This window comes from Psammomys obesus, unplaced genomic scaffold, assembly GCF_907164565.1.
Source record: "Psammomys obesus unplaced genomic scaffold, mPsaObe1.curated_primary_1811, whole genome shotgun sequence".
Classification (NCBI taxonomy): domain Eukaryota; kingdom Metazoa; phylum Chordata; class Mammalia; order Rodentia; family Muridae; genus Psammomys; species Psammomys obesus.
The window spans coordinates 2095402-2109500 of NW_026590701.1; positions in this window are offsets into that span (position 1 = coordinate 2095402).

Below are 14099 nucleotides of genomic sequence, written 5' to 3' on the forward strand. Positions count from 1 at the left end.
GCCTGCGTGGTCGGCGGGCCGGCTTGGCCCGCCCCCCGCCTCGGGGCCGGCGTGCGCGGGGCGGCCGCTCGGGGTCCCGCGCACCAACTCGTGGCGGCGCGGCGCCGGAGCTCCTCGGCGGACCCCCCGGCCGCGGGGTCGGAGGTCGCCGAGCCCCGAGGAAGGCGCCCGAGCCCGCGGCGGGGCTGGCCGGGGGTGTGCCCCGCCAGCCGAGCCCGGGAACCGCTTCCGAGCGCGGACTCCCAGCCGCGGGCCGGAGCCGGGGAGGACGCACACACGCAGGCCCCGACCCCGGCCGCTCCGCGGGAAGTTGAGCGGGACGCCGGACTCGGAGGGTGTGGGGTGGGCCCCAGCGCCCCAGCTCAACTTCAGCAGCTCCCGGCCTCCTGCTGCCTTAAAATACGTTCAGTCGTTTCTGAGACTTCGAGAAATCCCACAAGTTTGGGAGCACGTTGAGCTTTCTGTGCATTCTTCATCAGGACGTACTGACCTGAAAAGGCAGAGAGAATGGAGTGTAGAAACCGTGGCCTTGAAGCTCTGAAGAAGCTATTTGTGACTTTCCCAGAGTCACTCTTAAACGGAGATGTTAGAAGGAAAAACACAAATCTGCTCCAATTCATTGGTTCACGTAATTTGGGGAGAATTTCTCAATGGGGAGAGATTTATTTCCTGCACTGAGAATAGTTAATCATCAGTAAACACATAAAGATGCTTTAAAATTCAACTTACTCTTGTGCTACATAAGGTATCAAAGTTAGCCAAGGTTGCTTTTTACTGTTAGGACATAGCTGCTGCCAGCCAGAAATAAATTTACGCACTGTCAGGAATGAAAACAAAAACTGCCTGTTTGTACAAATTTGTTACCAAATATTTGTCAGTCAGTCTGTCACAACATTCCTGCAAAAGATGTGTTCATTCCTTCCCCGTGTCCATCCACTGTCCTTAGAGGTAAACTTAAGATCATATAAAAACAAAACAGAAACTTGTTATTTCTCTGTGTGTAGCTCGCTCCTCGCCTTTAGAAAGGCGTGACGGAGATCCTTGATCCCATCCCTTGTTGCACCTATCTCAGTGTCACGAGAAGAGTAGGTTGTGGTCTGCAGATGCGCACAAACTAAGGCAGAGAAGAAAGCTGAAGAGCATTTGCAGTGAAAGTGACACAGAGAGGTTAGACAGGAAAAGGAGAATGAAAATCGGAAGCACGAACCCCTTCCATTGGTTTGAACTTAATGTGTTTTGTGTATCTTTTAGTCTTTGTACTGAAAACCCTTAATGCCAATTAAAAAATGTAACCTGAATAAAATATTAAGTACTGTAGCGTACCCATACTAAGATAATTTTGGAATTATTTTCTAAACAACCAGAAATTCTTCAACAATGGGCATTTATCAACATATCTGAAGTCGAATAAATCAGATCTCCTAAAGGAAATATTAGCATAAGAAGTATAATTTGTAGCTATAGGATATGACACCAGGTACAAAAAGGAAATCTCATTGCTCTTAATAAAGGAATTCCCCCTTCCCCAAATTTTTGATGGTTCTCAAGCAATAATTTTTGTGGCTAGTATTATTTTTAGTCCTGCATCGTCCATCTTGCCTTTAGAAGATCTGGGAATTTAAAACTTTGCTTATTACTAACAGTAACCTATTTGCTAGTATCTGTAAGTCGCCGCTGCTGTTGTCTTTATAAAGCATGGTGTTCTGCAACCACAGAAATCTGAAAATTGAGAGCAGAGGCCAAAATTCTGTGATTGACAATATCTATGTATTTGCAGAGAAAAGGCACTACAGAGTGAGTGAATGGGGTGCCATCTCTTAAACCTGATGAGTAGCAGTGCGTTCAGAGAAACACTCCCCACCCAAAAGAGAATATCTTGAGAAAAGTGAGGACGTTGTTCTTTAAGTTCACTCATCGTACTATGGAGGAGCTGGAATAAATATCACCGAGCCTTCTCATGTCTATTACTCTTCTTATCTGGAATAAAACATTTAAGCACTTCTTCTGCCATACTGGATAATTAAAATCACCCAGAGCTTTGTTCTTTCTTTGGGGGGGGGAGGCAAAATAAAGTTTCAGTCAGGTATTTTAAGGTTTTAATTTAAATATTTGTCTCTACAAATTTCTAGTTTTCAAACATAGTCTAACAAAGTATTAATTTAATTTGCATGGTCGGTTTTTTTTTGAACCAAAAGAGAAGACAGTAATAAAAATGTTCTCATAATACCACCCTCTGTTGGAAATGTGTGAACTATAATGCCCTCACAGGAATTTACCCTCTAGAAGCAGTTACGCCCCCTGCTGGAAATCTTTGATCATAACAACGGTCTCTTTGGTAGCCTTAACCAAGAACAGGCAAAAAGTCAAACAGAAGACATTTCCACTTCCCTAGCTGATACAAGAAGGGTTTTCAGAGAAGAGCCTACCTTAGAATATTGTCTTAATTACAGACACAAAGAAAAGGAAGAAGAGTGATACAAACGACTACTCAAGAGTACATACAAGACTGTTGCCTATTTTCTACTGTGATTCTCAGCTTGTTTCCACCCCTCCTAACCTGTTCCCATTTCCTCAATGGGAAGTTGAGGCGCTGACATGGGGAGGGACGGCAGCTAAGGCTGTTCTCCTACAGATGGGCAAATGGTTTATAAACAGTCCCTGTAGCCATCTGCTGAGTTAAGATGCTTAGGGTTTCCTCGTATTTGTTTTATAGCACCCAGTGATAATTGCAGCATGGAGAAAGAGTGCTAATTCTATCTTGGCTATTATCATAGAGAATATTTTGACAAGAGTTAAGGTAATCAGAGTCAACTGAACCTTGTTCTGTTGACTCTCTGGAACTGTATTTTCAGACAGAAATCCCAAGGATGGTATCGGAGTCTAGCTTCAATATGTCATGGTCCTCTGGTCCTATGACATAACTGAAGTTGTCAAAATAGTGCTCTACTAAAAAGCATCACTGTTTAATAATGGTTATTTGTAATGCAGACATCTCTTTAACGGCAATTCACTTAGGTCCCACCAGCACAAATACTTTAATTAGACAAAATAAAAAGGTCTTCAGGGTTGTTGTTTTTTTTTCCTCTCACAAAAGGGGGTATTGTTAGGCCATCTGGACCCTCCATTGAGTTTTTATGAGAGATTGCATTTGAATTTAATCAACCCCAGTAAGGTGAGCCCTATAAAGATGAAACATGACTGAAAGGGTGGCTAAACATTTCTTTCAGATTGTTACTTCTGTCATTCCCAAACCTTCCTGGGAGAAGCAGACACCTGTGTTGCTTGACTGACCACGTGCACATTATTTAAATTTTTGTGAATTTTCTCATTCTTAGTGTGGACAAATTTAGATTGTGAGTTCTTCTGGGTGGGATTATGAGTGTGAGTTTGGCTCTGTACAATGACAGAAAACATGATTATTGGTCAAAAGCTTAGCAAATGTTTGGTAACATGAAGCACTCTAGGTTTTTATGGCTTTCTGGGGCTTACTACAGCAGAAGGGTTTAGATTATGTTTTGAAGCACCAGCTGCGATAATCACTTTAAGGAACAGAGGCCTATAAACGTTGATGTCATTGTCCTTCTCCATGCACAGCCTATGCTTCTCCATGTAACATTTCTCTAGCAGATGAGTATTAGTCACTAGCAACAAAAAACTATGGATCTGAAACATCAGGGAAATTCTAAAGACCAGATACTGTGTAAGAGTTTTCTGCAATTAACAAGAAGGTAGCTAATCACTCTGCAATTAAGGCCCGGTCACTTTTCCTTTTTATGAACTACAGTGGACAGTAAATATTTGTGTTGCAGTCCATGTTTATGCATTTTCTTGAGGGAAAAAAAAAGAAACCAAAAATATTATGGTTCTTCTAGCTCAACTGTTATATATATTTCTAAGTGATTTATTTGAGACAGAGTTTTATTATGTATCATCCTAGGTTAGCCCTGAACACTTAAGCCTACTGAATACTGTTAGGCAGTAAGGAATAATACTCAAATTCTTTCTGTAATTTGGCTTTCCATCTCTCCACAGCTTAACCCAGAACAGCCCTACCTTACTTACTTTCTTACTTTCATTCCTATAGGAATGGCTATTAAATAATTACTTTTTAGTTTTCCTATAAAAGTATTTACATTATTAATTCTGAGATTTTTATTAACATGACAAAAGAAAAGTGATAATTAAAAAAAATTATAAAGCATTTCATGTGCTCCTTAAGTCAAATAAGTCAAATTATTACAAGATTAAATTTAAATGGAGTCCATTATTATTATTGTGTGTTATGTTCTGCAGTGCTGAAGACAGAACCCAAGGACACATACTTCTAGGCAAGCACTCCATTTCTATTCTATAGCCCTGTAAGCAAATATTTAAAATCATGTTTCAGAAGTATATATTCACTGAGATAAATAACTACAGCAAGTCATGCAGAGTGAAGTCTCACTAAAAAGCAATCATGCCATAATGGTTTGCAAACAAGATGGCAACATCATTGAACAGTATGTTAATATTTAATCTAGACTCTGAACTGTAGCTGATGTTGACTTCCTTCTTTCCTCCATTTGTCCTTTCTTTTCTTTTGATCCATTTCCTTATCCTCTAGACATTCCTCCCCCTTTTCTATCTTTTAGCTTTTTGCTTTTCAGTCTTTCTGTCTCTTTGTCTCTTACAGACTGGCTACTTTGGTCATTGTCTGGTTCTGTTATGGTAACTTCTGATGAAATGAAACAGCCTTGGTAAACACATTATTGCCACTTATTGATTCTGGATAATATTGCTTTGATGGCTTTTTAAAAAGTCCTTACAGACCAAAATATGACAACCAAAGAACATCCGTGTTATTCTATTTGGTGACTATTTTTAAATCTGCCGAACAATAGAATTGCCCAAGGTGGAAAATGAGGTTCAGTTGATAGAGGACTTGTACAGTATGCACCACATTGCATCCCTAGCCACGTGGGGCAGTCCACCTGTGATCCCAGCACACGGGAGGTACAGACCAGACGATCAGGAGTTCAAGCTTGTCCTCAGCCCTGTCTGGGTTTCCTTAGACGCTGTTTCAAAAATACCATTACCCATATTGAGGATGGTCTCATGGAGCATGGCCTAATAGAGAGTTTTCACAGGTGCTGATAGGGCAGGTGGACCCTTCCATGGGTCACCCTTTCCCTTTTACAACGACAGGGTTATGCAGAATATATTTCATTTAGATGGTCTCTCATTTGGGTTTGTTACACGTCCATTTTTCCATCCCGCTATCCCATGTCAGTGAGGGTTCCTTTTCTAAGTTAAGGCAATTCTGCACTCTTCTGTATCACTGTATCCTCTTGAACACAAAACCGGTTTAAGAGAAAAAGAACTACAGTGCAAAAGATTTAGTGTAAACACATCAGTTTGTCCTGAAAGATCACAGACCTGGGAAAGCAGAAGAGCTGAATTTTCTCTCAGCTTCTGTTTACTGTTAAGAACTTCAAAGGTCTTTGGATAAATCTGTGCGAATCCAGAAAACAGTGCTTTCTCTGATCTGGTGTTACTCGGTGAGGCTATTTTGCAGCGAACCCAAAGATCAGACTTCACTGCTTCCTGGTTTACTATTAATGTAACTCTAACCCACACCCGCCACCACACCCAGGACAAAGCTGTGCTGCTGGCTTTGGCTTCCCTTTTAGTTGTGTTCTTACTGCATCCCTCTCCACAAAGACTAACAACTAACCAACCAAACAAATTATAACCAAAAAGAAAAAATAAAGCTGACTTTTACTCCAAGTAAGTTTATATGACTCTGTAATCTTAGCCCTTTGGGTGGGTAAAGGGTGATTGCTCCAAATTCAAAGCTAGTCTGGGCTACATAGCGAGTTCCAGGTGGCTATGGACTACAGGATAAAACCCTATCTCAGAAGCAACCCCCAAAGGCAAAAACAACCCCCATTTCTAAACTTTACAATATCTTTAGGTTTGGATTTCTAGACCTTCTAAACAAACTTTTCCCATTCATGTTGTGAGATCTACTGTTTGTACTTTCTTTCCCAAAAATTACCATGTGCTTTCTAAGATCACAGGCTTTTAAACTTCCCAGATTCATTCATTACTCTGCCTTCCAGCATTACAGCCGAGAGGCTCATTCTGGGTAACCATATTTAGTAATCTATTCAGGTGACATATTTTCCATTTTTGCCCATTTATATCAGTTTTGTTTCCACTCTTAGCTCCAGATAACCACTAATGTACTTTCCCCCAGATATTTATTAATGTAAATAGAATGATACTGCCAGTGATCTTAAGGACTTGTCTCCCACTTGCTTGATATACATGTTTTTAGCATGCTTCGATAGTTCCTTTTTAAAATATTTTTTTAATTCTTTATTAATTACACTTTTATTCACTTTGTATCCCGATAGTTCCTTTTTATTACTAAATAGCATTCCATTGTATGACCAAAATCCAGTTTGTCTGTCCATTCACCAGCTAACTAACATTTAATTAGTTTCCTTCATTTGGCCTTTGTTGCCATCATTTGCAATACGACTACGAATAATCATGCAAATACTTGTGCATCTTAATTTCTCTTCAATGGGCAGAACTGATAGGCTTCATAGAAAGCCTTTATATTTAACCTTACATGAGAATCCCAAACATTTTCCAAAGGATTGTTTTTATATTTCTGCCAGCAGTGTGTGAATGTTATAGCTGTCCTATACTCTGGTCAACACTTGCCATCATCTGGCTTTTATTACAAACATTCTAGTATAAAGTGGTGTTTTGTTATTGTTTGAACCTACGCGTCTCTAAATGATAAATGATGCTGAGCATCTTTTACTGCGCTTAGTAGTCACTGGTATCTCCCTAATGTATTTTTTCAGTATTTTGTATTTTGTCCCTGTTAAACTGGATTGTTGTCTTATCACTGAGACAAACTTCTTCAGAGCTTAAATTCTTATGCTAAATTTTCATGACAAATTCTTAAAATTTTTTTAATGCAGTGATAATGTTTCTATTTTCCCTGTAATGCTTCCTACAGTTCATTCCCGAGGATAGGTTTGCAGTGCTTTTATTCTTCCCAACATTCAAAACTTGTGAAAGATGTTATATCACTGGGTGAAACCTCTGCCTCTAGGGTATTCTTAGAGCCAGTCTTCTTTGGTAGTACTTGGTTAGCTAGACTTTCCTTTGTTTTTCTTCCTTGCTCAAATAGGATAGCTGCATGTTTGTCACTCTGTTGGCTTTTTATTTTTCTGTTTGTAGAAATAGTATAATTATCCTATCAGAAAATCTAAGTGAAGAACTAGCATATGTAGCTATGCTTACTCTTGTTGTCTCCGCAACATAAGCCTTGAGCAGGACCTGTGAGGCGTAGAGATCAAAAGCAAGTGAGGACAACCAGTCTTCTTGGCAGCTAACAGTTATCAGTGCCTTTGAAGAGCACTTAACTCTTTTAAGCCAAATACAATTTTAGAGTGGTTCAAAGTGATCTTTTCAATTGCAACTGCCATACCTCTGAATATATTTTTAAACAGGGCAAGGCAACTTCTTGGCTCCAAAGAAATCATATGCCACAGTGATTTAGAGATGAGAAAGAAAAGAGGTTACTGAAGTTTGGCTATTCACTTCTGATTTACTGTGTGTTCCTCTTCAGTACAGCCTGTGGGCTCACGTTATTTTGGTACACAGCCCAAATGTCATACTGATTCTAGTAAAGAGCTCTGCTTTTGCCAGGGTTCCGCGTGTTTGCCTGGCGACAGGGCAGGTTGCTGGCAGTTCCTGTAATTTACATAGCAGTTAACCTCGTAACTCCCCCAATCAGTCGGTTTATGATGCAGCTCTGGATGCTGCCACAGCCCCCCTCAGATAAACATTCTAAGAAATCACCACAATAAAAGGTATTTGCAAAACTTTTCTCACCAGAAGACTACAGTTTAGAACCCGGCTTCCTAAATTGTAGGTCCCAACTTCCAATGAAGCTGTTAAATTTAATCTTAGGGTCATGAAAATTTAGCAGTAGTATAAAGTTTTCTGAATATACAATGAGCAAAAAATTAATTGAAAATCAAACGTCTACCCTACCTAAGTTTGTGACAGTGCTCTCTCAGCCTACATTTCCTGGTCTCACTGCCGCCTAGGGTCTATGCCACAATGTGCATGCTTCCCACAGTGCATGTCCTCACGCTGTATAATGTTACCTGAAATACCTCCGCTCAAACTCAAGACTATAGCACGTCATGAACTGCAGTGTTTTCACTGTATGCAATGAAGTTTTCTGCTTTCACAGAAACATAATAATTTCATTACAGAAAACAAAGACTTTTTATGTTTTCCAACTATCATTCCTCAGCAAGTGAGGATCAAATTAGTGTATCTTTGGTTTATATTCTGTTTTGTTTAATTTTAAAATTGCTGTTTGAGTTCCAGGAAAAGATCATTAAATTAAATTTTGGCTTGAGAGTAGGACAGAATCCCCAACAATTCCTCAAGTGATCCTCCCTAAACATTCTACAATATGTGATTATGTGAAGCTGGGATTCTCAGCATTGACTATTATACGATCAAAATATCGACCAACTTTAAAAAGCTTTGTTGATGGTCTATATCCAGAAGTATTGAATATTCAATCAGGACTTAATTAAGCAGGCACACCTAGCTTAGTACCATACATATTTGTTTTACCTTTAATAAGTGATAAAAATTATATATAGGACAAAGAACTATAATATTTTATGATCTATTATCGATAAATGTTTGATTCACATACTAGTTTTATAAACCTATATACTCTAGCTGTGCAAAATTCTGTCTGGCAAAAGGGATTGTAAATCAAAAATGTCATGAAGCCTTAGCTCAGAATATCGGACTGTCACAGGGAATACACTACAATTTACAAAAGGGAAATGGCCTCATTTGAAAATGTAAAGAAGCTGAGTGATTACAGCACACCCTGTAATCCCAGCACTGGGGGAGGCAGAGATAGGCGGGTCTCTGTGAGTTCAAGGCCAGCCTGATCTACAAAGTGAGTCCAGGACAGCCAATGCTACACAGAGAAACTATATCAAAAAACCAACAAAACAAAACAAAACAAAAAAAAAACAACCAACCAAACAAACAAACAAAACAACAAACAAAGAAAATGTAAAAATATACAACATACAAACACTTCATGCAGATTGACAGTCTAGACCAGCGGCTCTCAACCTTCCTAGTGCTGTGGCCCTTTAATGCAGCTCTTCTTGTTTTGCTGACCCCAACCACGTAGTTATTTTTGTTCATAACTGTAATTTTGGTTCGACCTAGGTCAGACACAGGTTCTCTGTAAGAGCGGGAACTGCTTTAACCTCTGAGCCATCTCTCCAGCCTTGTGGTGGGGGGCAGGGGGGAGTTTTTGACTAATTTTGTTGAGAACTCTGGGTTTTCACATTTTAATTTTTGTCATATGTTTGTTTGCTGTGAGACAGAGTATAGTTCAGCAGCTGAGGGTGTCTCGAGCCATTAGTTCCTCCTGCTTAGGCTCTTGAGTGTTGGAACTGCACACTGCATTCCATGGCCAGCATGCTGGGAGCTCTTATCATTTAAAAGTGGACATTAGACATATAACATAGGACAATCATACTAAAATCTGCACACCTAAGGAAGCTAAGCAAGAAGGAGGACCCTGGGTAAGATGTTCAAACCTCATTCAGAAAGGCAAATGGGATACACATGGGAAGAGGGAGAAAACAGGGAACAGGACAGGAGCCACCACAGAGGGCCTCTGAAAGACTCTACCCAGCAGGGTATTAAAGCAGATGCTGAGACTCACAGCCAAACTTTGGGCAGAGTGCAGGGGATCTCATCGAAGAAGGGGGAGATAGAAAGAAGTAGAGGGAACGGGAACTCCACAAGGAGAGCAACAGATCCAAAAAATCTGGGCCCAGGGGTCTTTTCTGAGATTGATACTCCAACCAAGGACAATTCATGGAGATAACCTAGAACCCCTGCACAGATATAGCGAATGGCAGCTAAGTTTCCAAGTGGGTTTCCTAGTAAGGGGAACGGGGGCTGTCTCTTACACGAACTCAGTGGCTGGCTCTTTGATCACCTCTCCTGACGGGGGGGGGGGGGGGGGAGCAGCCTTACCAGGCCACAGAGGAAGACAATGCAGCCAGTCCTGATTAGACTTAATAGTCTAGGGTCAGATGGAAGGGGAGGAGGACCTCCTCTATAAGTGGACTGGGGGAGGGGCATGGGAGGACATGAGGGAGGGCAGAATTGGGAGGGGATGAGAGAGGGCCTACAGCTGCAATACAAAGTGAATAATTTGTAATAAATAAATAAGTGAAAAAAATGAAAGGTATTACTTTTAAGCTGGCTACAGAGTAATAATTTCTAGTTTTCTTTAATTACTAAAATAATGCTCTAATTAGGGTTTTGTATATTCTGAAAATTCAATTATGACTTTAAATTTGTATAAAAGTAAAAATATTAATACATAAATAAATTAGAAAACAAACATACAGATAAGAAAATAATGAAAAACATGAACAGTGGCCATGTCTGGGTCTCATATGATCTACTCATATTATGTTTTTTATATAGTCACATTACGAATCTTTAAATTTCTTTAGACTTGAAAGAACAGGAGATACTGCACATGCTAATCATATATTCCCACTTAAAACATCCTTTAAAGTGTGTTTCCTGGGACAGTATAATCAACACGAGTTTTGAGTGTTGGGAAACTTTTTTGAAGCATTACTTTGAGTCATCCTCTCATTGAACAACTATCAATTCATACCCACTGTGTGCCAGGCTCAAATTCCACCAATATAGAAAAGGAAAGGCATGAATCCTGCCTGTAACATGTTCATTTTCTTGTTTTAAGACTAGTAACACATAGGGCTATAGATTATGGCTTTTGGTGAGGAACAAATAGTTCTTTCAATTTCTGTCACACTATAATGGCCTCATCATTTATGATTTCATGATTTCTCATTTTAAACACAATAGGCACAGTAAGATCTTTTGGAGACTGAAAAATGTGAAGGATGATAATTTATCTTCTATCAAACTGACCACTGATTTACTCAAATACCTTCTGTGTGTGCTGAGGGTGCTCTCACGGCTCGTGGCTTGAATGTTAAGGGCCCTCTGAATGAACCCTGTTGTTTTCCTCTTCTATTGTCAGATTTGTAGTCTCGTGGTTTTGAGTTTTGGCAGTCTGCAGGTTAGGGCCATGCCCCAAGCGGAATAGAGGCCACTCTGAAACTGAGCGAAATCTTGTTTTAACTGGCATATAACTGTTTTTATTTGGGTTTCTGTGGAATTTGGAAGCCTGCAACTCATCCAGAATAAGGGCATTCCACAAATTCCATTTCCTAAAAGCCATCCCTCTTTCATACACTGTTTCAATTTCCTTCAATGTAACTAAACTTTTAGCAGACATTCCAGGGAAAGTGATGAGGAGAGGAGGCTGAAGATAAGCATTACACAGAACTCGTGCCCAACAAGTCCTCCTGGGTATGGTAGCAGTTTCAACCACAGAATTATAGCACTAAGAAAAACAAAAATCATAAAATGCTTAAACAGTAAAAATGCCAGGTCTGTCAAAAAATTCACAGAATCCCAGAATTTTTTAAGAAATGGAATTTCTACATGTACTAGATGATCTAATACAAACAAGGTTCACACTTCTTCAGCAACATGTGCTGTCTCACATTGTTCAAATAAAAACCAGGTTTTGTGCATGGTCAAATTTTTCAGCCTAAAAAAAAAAAAAAAAATTTTTTTTTTAAAGCAAAAGTTTAGTTAGAACCCAAATACTCCAGTTGTCATTATAGCTTTTTTTTCCTTGACTCAGGGTCTCAGTGTAGCTCAGGCTGTGCTCCAGCTTGCTAGCAATTACAGACTACCCTGAGCTCTGCTACTCTGCCTGGACTTAGCAAATTCTGGGACTGCAGGCTTGTGCCACCAGGCCCAGTGGAACAGAAACAGCTGCAGGAACAGAGGGACATATTCTCCACATGTGGAGTCTGTCTGTCTCTTCCTCTCCCTGCCACTCTCTCATACTATGTAGTCCTGGTTGACCTCGAACTCATGGAGTTTTAGTGTAGTTTTACCTGCCTCAGCCTTTCATGTGCTGGGATTGAAGGCCTGTGCCACCACACCCAGTCCCAGAGTCAGTCCCTTTTGAGTGGAAATAAGGAACATACTCCTAGGTGAACGTCAAACCTACAGAGGACCAGGACCTCCTGGTGTCCACTTGGTTGTTGGAGAGAAGTGAAGACTGTGTCCTGACTCCCTTCTTCAGGCCGGAGAGGAAACCTCACCCTGCTCTCCGTCCCCTCCTAACCCTACAGGACTGCTGGCAGACTGCTTTTGCTGCTGTTTCCTCGCCGAGTGTAACTTCATAGAAACGGCTGTGAGTGCACTGATCTAGGGGAATAAACACCTTCAGAGTGGAGGTAGCTTTGATGTTCTTGCTCGGAAAGGAGCCTGTGAAGGACACAGAGAGGAATGAACACAAGAAATGAGCTTCATCTGCTGCTCTAAGGTGAAAGAGAAGGAAGGGGCTCCTGACTGAATCTTAATCTTAAGCTCCCACTGGGTCTTGAGGGCCTCTGCTGAGATGTTTAAGCTGTTTAAGGGGGTCAGTAACACTGAGCTTCTAGACAAGGTGTACATCATGTTTTGAAAACCATCATTTAGGTCACATGCCCATTTGTCAAACAGGCTCTCATCGAGCTGTTTGAGTTTCTTACTCACTCTGGACATTGCCGGTATCTTCTCCCAACCCTTCACTCTGTTGATTGTTTCCTTTGCTACACAAAATATTTTTAGTCTGATATAATCCACATGAGTTTCTGATTTTACAGCTAAATTTCTGGTCCATTTTGAGCTTTTTTTTTTTTTTTTTTTGTATAGTGAGAGATGAGTGTCTAGTTTCCTTCTGCTCAGGGACACCCACTTTTGTCAGCACTGTTTATTGAGGAAACTGTTCTTTCTTCAGTGCATGGTTGCAGCATCTTTGTTGCAAGCCGACTTGTTACACATTTGTAGATTTCCTTCTAGGTGCTCTATTCTTCCATCTGTGGGTACCTGTTTTTATCCAGTGCCATGCTTGATCACTGTAGCTTTGCAGTGTATTTGAGGTTAGGTAATATCATGCCTTCTGCTTTGCTCTCTGCTCAAAATAACTTTAGTTGCTTGGGATTTGTTGTTGTTCCATGTGAACCATAGGACGTGTAGGTGAAGGAGACACCACCACACGCCTGTTAAAGAGACTGACTTCCTCAGAGTCTCAAGTGTTGGCAAGGATGAAGAGAAAGGGAGTCCTTACACACTGTTGGTGAGAATGTGAATTAGTGTACCTATATGCAAAACAGTATGAAGGTTCTTCAGAAAACAACCATCGGGTAATACACACTGCCACTGCTAGCTACAGACCCAAAAGAAATGAAATAAACCTATTGAGGAGACAGACCTAAATTTATGTTTACTGCAGCATTATTCACAATGGCCAAAAAATAGAAATAGCCTAAGCATCAATAGAAGGAAAAATATTAAGCGAAGAATATGAAGAATGGAGTGTGAAATACTATTCAGCTATTAAAACAGATGGAATCCATTTCATTTTTATAACATGAATAAACTGAAGATTGTTATGTGAAGCGAAATTAGACACAGAAAGACGACTGTATGAACTCCATCATTCATAGGATCTAAAAAGTTTGACCACAGAGAAATTGAGAATAGAATAGTGGTTACCACAGGCCAGGAAGAGCAGAGGAGAGAGAATGATGGGGATCTGCCAGCCAACAAATGTTTTGATATTCGTATAGGAGAAAGGAATCTGGCATTCTATTGCATAGTGACTGCAGATATGATAATGTACTATATATATTTTAAAAGTTAAAAAAAATGATTTGACCACAGTTTTCACCACAAAGGAATGATAAACATTTGAGGAGATAAATTACCTTGATTAGAAGATTACAAATGTATCAAAACATCATGTGGCCGTCCATTGATGTCTAAATTTTTTATATGTTAACTAAAATAAGAAAGTCAGGTGTACAAGCCATTGAATCATGGCACAAGCCAAGTGTATGCTCCTATGACACCTCTCTCAAGGG